The sequence below is a fragment of the Nestor notabilis genome, unplaced genomic scaffold (assembly GCF_000696875.1).
Source record: "Nestor notabilis isolate BGI_N333 unplaced genomic scaffold, ASM69687v1 scaffold34592, whole genome shotgun sequence".
In the NCBI taxonomy this organism is placed as follows: domain Eukaryota; kingdom Metazoa; phylum Chordata; class Aves; order Psittaciformes; family Psittacidae; genus Nestor; species Nestor notabilis.
In genome coordinates this window covers 18481-27720 of record NW_009919353.1, presented here as the reverse complement: position 1 = coordinate 27720, position 9240 = coordinate 18481, and positions in this window count along the sequence as shown.

Sequence of the window (9240 nt, the reverse complement as noted above, 5' to 3'; positions counted from 1 at the left end):
ATGAGTAAATAGTCAAGAAAGGCAAGCATTTGCAACCAAGCCAGGCTGGGCTCGGAGCACATCCAGCCCACTGGCCTTGACAAAGCACACATGGCCTGGGCTTTCTTTTACTCTGCTTCATGTGGGCTTTCTGGTGCACGGACATCCTTCTGCTCCCATGGCTGCTTTGTAAAACCTGGTGTTAGACACTGTCTTCTCTGCTTGACTTTGAGTTAAAGTAGGGATTAACCTGGAGGAATAAGGCTTTCTCTAATTCTTTGGCATTTTACATAGATAAACGAAGAAGTTTGATTACAGAATGTTTAATTAGAGACTGTATCTAAGAACATCAAAATGTCTACTACATTAAAAATCGCATAACTTTCATTAAAATATGGATACCTAAGAAAAAAGATTTAGAAGCCAAATGGAAGCCCTGTCATTACTGCTTCATTTCATTGCTGCTCCAAATCATTTCATTCAGGTTTTGATGGGAAGGGCACTGGCGGCAGATCTTACTCTAATTAATACATTTCCATTTAAGATTTCACCTGTAATTATCCACTGTAGAAACATGAGGACCTGCCCAGGTTTAAATCAGCATGTCCCATCATTCACCAGATAGGTACTTCAAATATTTTTCTTGTTCAAAGAGGGATGCATAGCTATGGTGCATGGTGGGCTCATCTAGGCTGTGTTCATCTGGCAAGAGAAAGCCTCCACTGACACATAAAGAGGCTGGTACAAATCAAATTTTCCATGTCTCTACTACAGATAAAGCATAACCTAAAACTAATGCTGTAAAAAATGAATACAATACAAAAGTTTAGACCATATTATTTTACCAAAATATGAGGATGTCACTGAAATGTGATGAAAAGGCTGGAAGCCGTTTGATGTGCCAATAGTAGTCAGAGATAATTCTGGGTAAATTGTTGGATAGCAGCAGGTATAAAACTAAGAGCAGAAGGAAAACACATGAAACTCAGTAAGAAGGAAAACTTCAGAAACAGTCTCAGAGTGAGATGGCGTAGGTGAAAGATTAAATTATAGTCAGGGTTATGTAGAGGTTTGAAGAGGACTGGACATCCATACAGGTTTTTGACATTCTCTTTGAAAACTGAGACACTGCCTGGAAAAAGTAACTCTTGCTTTCTGAATATTACAGGTGAATAATACCATTGCTCTGTAATGTTGGGTTTTAGGTAGTTTTGCTGGTAGGAGAAAACTCTTACTAATCTTTACACTTCACGCATCGATCTTTCTGTCAGGAATTAGTACCAGAGTATATACTTGCACTGACTCCTGTGTGCAAGATATGGTGTAGAACTCCAGCTCAGAAGTGCATACTCTTCATAAAAATACTCCTTTGCTGAAGATTTCAGCAAATTTCAACAATTTATTTCTTTTCCATCCAATATTTATGTTTTCCTTGATAGATTCAGCTTAAATTCACATTATTTTGGGACCATCTCATAATGTTTGCACAGTATTTCATAGCACCTCCCAGCAAAAAGACATTAAGGTAATCTATGATACTATAAATAAGAGGCTTTTTTAAGAAGGTCCTTGAGTCATTTTGCTGTAATGACAGCAGGCCTCATTAAACAGCTGCATACATGGCACAGATTGGGGACGTTTGCAACGCCGGTGTGCCTCTGTTTTATAACAGCCCTAAACGTGACCCCTGGGAATACAGTGGTAACAGAGACACGGGACATAAATTGGATTGCAAAAGGAGCAGAAGTGTCAAAGTTGGCCTCCCCCTGTGATGGGGAAGCAGCCTGAGCAATGGCTTGGGGGCTGCCTCCCTTCACCTCTGCTTAACGCTTCGTTATGTGGTTCAGGCTGACCCGCTGTGCTCAGCAGGGTGACATTGTCCTGTGCATGACAGCCACATGCACAGCTCGTCTTTTCCTAAAGGAAATCCTATAGCTGTTTTGTCCAGTCTCCCAAGTGGTGTTTGTGTGTCAGCTCCTTCCATACTGATGCCTTTACCTCTGTGACTCAGTTATGCTGCTCATGGCTCTTTCAATTAAGCTGCTGAAAGTTCAACTCATCATTGTACAAAGGCAAAACAGTCAAGTCAGTACATCCAGGCACGGAGAAGTTTAACCAGGCCTTTGTAATTTGCCACTGTACAATCTGGACTATGAATTTGTCTGCAAGTCATTTCGAAAGGTCTAAAGGGTTACATCCTCCATGGGTCACTGAACACAGGTGAAGATTCTATAAAATATTGTTCCTTCAGCCCTTCACTGTGTACAGAATACCAGGCTTCTAGACTCCTGAATTAAAGCTGTAAATTTGAACTGTCAAAGCCCAAAGATGTTGGACTAGGCAGCAAGTACCTTTATGACATTTTCTTATTACAAGCACTGAGATGCAATTACTTATGGAGGGCATTAAATCAAATTGTGGACAGAAGCTGCTACAGAAACACCCCAGGTTCCTGCCTTACCACAGGCACTGGCAAAGCACTTGCAATGAACCTGCATGGCCAGGGAGCTGGAATGTCGAGAGGCATTTCTTTTGGATGGATTTTGCCATCCTAAATTTAACTGTGCACGTGTGACTCAGACCAGTCGCGATTATCTTAATGAACGTAAGCCTTTGGAGCAACTATTTCATCACGCTTGCAAGACAGCATCTGCTGTCCGGTTGGGCGTGCGGTGCTCCAGTGAGTGATGCTGTGTCTTCCCAGAGTGGGTCAGCCACAGAGGAGCAACCACCTCAGGTGGCTGCTATCCATGTCAGAAGCATAGAAGAAAGAATGATTTGACAAAATTTATGATGCTAGAAGACTACTGCTGTTCTGGATCGGTTATACAGTTACTGTTTGTATCTTACACAACCCACAGCAGTTCCGCAGAGTGGTGAACTGTGTTGTTGACAGATGCTTAACTTTGTGTTGAGAGTTTGGTGTGGACACATCTCTCAGCACAGTAGAGGTGGACACTGTGCTGTCAGCCTCATTCAGCCAGGCCATGGCTTCCCAACCAGAGTAGTTTACCTGGACTTTGGTAATTGCTCCACTCATTGTTTCTTGTAGTCAATCAAATTTAATTCTGTCGGTGGATCCAGTAATTACATGTTCTTGGTTTTATGTGGGGCTAATAGACCTCCTAAGGCTTTGTGTAGATTAGTTAATGTTTTCTCCTGGCATTTTGCCTGTATCATGGTGGCAGGTGCAAAATGTTCTTTGCAAAAGCATATGGCCAATTGCTGAAGTACAGTGAATGCTTATGGGTTTTTGAAGGACAGGGTTAAAGGAGTATGTTCTCTATGATATCTGTGAGCACAGTGTTAATTTTATAGTTCTTCTATAGCCTGAAATGCCTTAAAATTGCTGCTGAGAAAGCAAATACCTCAGAGGAAATAAATTATTGTAAGGGACATGGAGCAAAATAATAATTTCAGAAGGTGCTTAAGCCAAATGGGAATGGTGATGTTGGGCAAACAGTCTAAAAGGGAGCACGGATCATTGTCTGTCTTGCACTGAAATGCAAACTTGTGGAGCAAAGTTTTTAGGCCAGCTGCATAAAAATGAAGGATTCTGTAGGGGAAGATAAACTGGTGTTGTGAATATTAATCTGCTAGTCATACTGCAGGAGAATTGTGGTTCTTTGTAGATATCTGGGTGCAAAACCCAGCCTAATGAGGTCAGTGGCTACATTTCTGTTGACTCATTCTTGACAGGATTTCATTCTAATTCTTTAACTGGTTTTATTTCCTGTAAATAATCCCAACTAGAGTTGAAAAACATTTTAAACTATCATGTATTAATAAATCAGCAGCCAAACAAAATAACTACTGTTTTCTGATTATGTTTCAGCCTTTCCATTTATTTCTGGTTTTCCTCTTTCTCATGCTATGTTGAAAAAAGTTAAAAATCCACATTTTCTGGAAATTTTGAGATGCCCATAGCAGGGTAAGACATACTCCATTCTCCACCAAGCGATCCCTGCCATGTGTTCAGGCAGTGGTGGAGACAAAAGCACAGCATTAGTTCAGCTTTCACACCCTCCACTTTCTGCTGATCCCATGAAATTGAAAAAGCAAGTGGAAAAATTCAAAAGATCTCATCACATTTTCTCCAATTTAAAGTACTAACTATCATGTAATGCAAAAGCCTGAGGTAAGCCTCAAAGTTGGATCTCTTACACAGCAATTTCCTTGAAGAGCTGTTGGATCACTTTTTGTATGGGTTTCTTCTACATATGAGTATTTTATTGCATCTAGTTATCCCAGTGACCTGGAATTCATTTATCTGACAAAGATACTTCCATGGCTGAGCTTCCAAACATACAGAGAAAAGTATGACACATCTGCTTTTAGTTTGCCCTTTCTGTGGCTGATTTGAAAATGAACACTAGAGAAATACAAGTACAGCACAGACATTGCACGCTGTTACTACCAAACACCAGGTTTAAAACTTCTAGGTGGCAACAACTGTGCCAAGCAACATAATTAATACGACTGTGATAGAGTATAGGAAGGGCTGCAGTCAGTAGCCATGCAATGTTTGTCAGGTGCTAAAAACCCAGGTAGGAATTTAGATCAGCTGATGAAAAATCCTTTAAATCTTCTAACTTGTTCTCAAGTCCCTCGCACAGCATCATATACTGCAGCTGAGACCTTATGTCCTCGCCTGCACAGTGTATCTAAGCAAGCAGCAGGGATGTCTTAGTTTGGAAGCTGACTCTTATGCATTTAGTCTCTAAAACGAAAGTGGGGCCTCTTTATGCCTTTGTCAGACAAAACTCTAAAGGAATTAGGACAGAGAACAAGTGAAGTGCTGTTATGTCCTGGTGCTGTGCTGAAACATGCTCTTTTCTTAGAGGGTAAAATCAGTTAAATGAATGGAAACTTGGGGCCCCTGATGGCTGCTGCTTGCACTCAGGGTTCAGCATTTGCTGCCTAAATGCACATCACTTCTGCCAGAACAAATGAATATTTCCCTGATTAATCAGTAGCCCTCAGGGAACTGCTCTTTCTGCACATACATTATGATCATTAAGAAGCTTTGCTATCCTGTGCTTGTTGCAGGATGTGGAAAACACAAAGTAAATTGTGCTAAATACACTGTTTATTAGACACATTTCTCTGTATCTCTTTCAGTAATGGTTTAATTTGGTATCCTGAGATGACAAATGTATTTAAGTTCATTTTTCTGCTCTGCCCCATAGATGTTATTAACTCAAACATTTAAATGCAGGAAGATGGAAATGCTGTGGGTTTGTTTTTGTCATCCCTGAAGGAAGCCTCCCATCATGGACTAACCCACCCTGGTTGTCCTGCCTGCGGCACTTCTCACTGCTGTGTTGTGGGGCTGGCAGTCTCCGTGCCTGTGCCTGCAGCAAAGGGGGATTCCCAGCACTCAGCAGGGTGGTGAGGAGTTGGGCAGGCACAGCTGAGCAGGGGTGCCTGAGGCTGGGCTCTGCTCACCCGCTGGAATCAAAGAAACGCAGCTGCCTGGCTGGCGTCCCTCCCAACAGCAGTCTTACACCCCCACTTACACACACTCATCCACTGGGTCACCATAACCTGCAAACCAGCAAAGGTATACTGGAAGGTTTGCCAGGCTCCCTCTGCTCTCCTGGCTACACCAACCCTACCCACACCTGACATCTCACATAGGAGAGCTGTGCTGGGCAGCATCCTTGGCAGCACCAGCACAGCTTGGACACGGCACTGGCACAGGTGCAGGGCAGAGGATAGAGTCCTTTACTATATTTTAAAGCACAGCTTTCACTTTGCAAGCAAATTACTGGTTAAATCACATTTGACAGACTCCAGAGTAATTGCTGTGTGAGCAGTGCTTGAGTTTAGGAGGCAGGCGTGACTGTGCGTTCACCTCACGATTAGGTGGCTCATCCCATCCAAGCAAGTGGCTCACCACTGTGTGGCATTGGCCACCTAATTAAACAGCAAATTAAAATGAATAGGTCCCCCTTCCACTAGCATAAGCACCTAATTCTGGTACTGCATAAGGCTTGCCCTACTGCAAGATGAAGTATTTGCTTTTGGGCAACAAGGTGTATCTCCTTCCTGCCAAGCATTTGGCCACTTCTGAAGTGGGGCCGTCACACCATAGAGGGCACAGACTAGGCCTCTTGTTCTTTCCTCTCCATTTCCACTTTCCATGGAAAGGACACTCAGGCCTGCAGGGTAGATCAGGATAATCCATGTGGAGGCTGTCTTCTGTGTCCTAGGCTGAGATGGTGAGAGAGAGGGCACAGGGCTGGTTGGTGGCAGAGCCTTTCCTCTGTCTAAAACACACAAACATCACCACATCCTGCTGCCAACATATTGCTCACCAAGACAGAGCTGAGAGGTGGCTGTACAGGAAAGCAGCCATTAAATGCTGCAATCATAGGGCTGGAGTGGCTCTGCTGCCCTGAGCTCTGTAAGGCACTTGAAAAGAAATGGAAAACTGCAGCTCCGTTACTTCAAAGCAGATTGCACAGGAGTTAGTCCTCTGCTAGCAGGAAGAGCCTTGCTTCTTCCAAGCTGACCTGACACCCGTGCTTACCTGTAACTGTCTTTTGGTTTAGGAAACTCTACAGAACCAAACTCACTGACTGGGAAAAACTTCCACAAATTTCAGCTTGTGGAAGTCTTTCCACTAATGCTTTTCTCACATGAAAGGGAACGTGGCTGTCTGATATGTTCCCCTGCTGGGCCTATATTGATTTATTTTTTAAAGATGAAAATATGTGATGCAGTGTTCTTGAAAAATTAGAAAAACAAATCAGCCTGGAGTTCAATATCATGTGTAATTTTTTAAATGTTAGCTAAAGACTATGTGAAAGGGAAGAGAAATCTGCATTTTTTTATTACAGGATCTGAGCTTAGAAACTGGCTTCACTTCCCTGACCCCCTGCACTGGAGGGCGCTGCTTTTCTGGCACTCTCACATGTTAACAAGGTCATCTGCACTCCAAGGAGCAACTCAGAATTCGTAACTGGAGTTTCAGGAGACAAAAAAGAGAAGAGAGACCAATTTGCAGGTTTTTTACATAAAGGAGAAATTAGAGACATTTCCAGTGTGCATGGCCCTCACTATAGTTGGGGTCTTAAGTAGTTTGCTAAGAAAGATCAATGTTTATTTTATCTAAGCATTTCAGCTCCCCTTAAAAAGAGAAAATATAAAGTTCAGTGTCAAAAGATCCATAGCTGCACTATTGTCTGTATTAATAAAACAAAAGGAATAATACAGATGTCCTTGAGAGTAACTGATTCTTAGAGACATAAAATGGTGATTAATGGGAAATTTGTTCTTGCCAGAGGTGACTATCAAGTGTAAGCAAATAAATGGAATGGTTCCATTCTTGCAGTCTACCTACCATAAATATTATTACTTTGGTAATAGGAAGCTCTAATACTACTGCCCATTCAAAGGTTAAGATTCTGAAAACACCCTTGCCCTAAGGTTATTCTGTTGATGATGTCATTTACTATGATGCCACAGGAAAAACAAATGGTATGACAACCAATTCAATTTAGCTATAAAATAATTTCCAGAATATAATGTTATTTTCTGATGGTGTCACTGCACCTTGTCAAAATTAGCCAAAGATCTTAACCTCAAGAAATGGAACAGCCTTTATGAAGCTGGGTTTTAAAGCTGATAAAGTGCTAGAACAAATAAACGCGGGTTATGTCCCTTCTGATGCATTTTAAGACATCTTCCTACAGGCAGCAGTACATGTCCTGCAGCAGCTGACCTCTTTCCTAAGCACTGTGGGAAGCAGAACACTGCCAGGAGGCACCAACCTCCTGCAGTTCTTAGCACTTGCCTAAAGTTACTTTCACAAGAGACAGCAGATTTCCAGTGCTGCCTTAACTGGAGATAGAAAGACACCCTCCCTCCTCCATCCCCCTTTCCCCCCTGACATTCAACTGTCCCCACAGTTTTATTTATGAATTTTGTATTTCATGGTCCAAATATATTAACTAAGTTATTCTGTCAAGAAATATAAATGATGATCATTTGTTAGCTGTACCACTTGAAAAATTGCATCAAAGTATAATAAAGTTATTGAAGGGATTTATTAACCTGATAAAGTAACTCATTAAATCTTTCAGATGCATTAATGAAGGAGGAAGTGTAGGCCTTTTGGCCTAATTGGAGATGGGAAATTCTGCAGCTGGGCCAACCTGATAAAAATTATCAGATATCCCAAGTCACTTAGCTAGTAATTTGGGGCATCTCTATCACTACTCTGGATTTCTACATTATTTTTCTAACCTAAGTAGCTCTGCCTCAGAACTTAATTACTTCTTTTGTGTTACTATGGCCTTTAGTTACACCTGTAAGTTTACAATTTGGGAGCTGAAGCACACATCAGTCAGTGATGAGTTTCTTGCCCCATGGAGAAAGGACATGAGCCAAAAGCTGCCTTTTGAAGTGCACTAGAATGGCAAACTGTTGCAGTCGGCGGGGCCATTGCAAGCAGTGACTTGTTCAGGTACCTACAAAGAGTGTCCACAGTGGGAGGTGAAGAGCACATCAGGTCCCTCCTGCTGGCAGGTTGACAGTTTGCTCAGCAATGAGATGCCAGGTGAGTTTTGTCTCTTTTCTTCCAGCAGCCTTGGTTTAAGTCAGCCTCTTTTGTGAGATGTGGCTGATGGTTCTTGTAAGTAGACCTATCTGCTGCTAATTGACTGTATGACTTGACCAGCACGACCTGCCTGGTACTGTTTTGACCGAGTGCCTTAACAGGACACATTGCTGTGTAAGACTTCGCTAATGAATGCAGAGGTCAAGCATCGTTAAAGTCAAAACGTTAGCTGGGCTGCACTAATTCATTTGCACAGACAGCAATCAGTACAAGCAACCTCTGCTCAGGAGGAAAATAAAGCTGGATAGTAGAAAGAGGATGCAGTGACCGAGGGAGGTCAGAGCACAGCAAGCTGGCAGGCTTCTCTGAGGATCAGCCCTGGGATCACCTGCTGCATTTCCAAGCAGTTTACTATCCATTTCCTATCTGCAGAGCATCTGTTTTAAGACAGAGATGATCCCTTTTATAAGGTTTTTAAAGGTTAGGAAAACCACTGCATGAGTACAAGCTGCACTTTTCCAGTTTGCAGCATTAAAAAGCTTCCAAGTACTCAGATAGTATTACAATTGGAGGTGCTGCTACAATGGAGTCTACCATATGGCTACAACTATGTGGCACCTGGGCCATAAAGAGGGGAGCTTGGGAACAGACAATTATTTCCAACATTACTTGTGGTGTGGCTGATTTATGGTGGG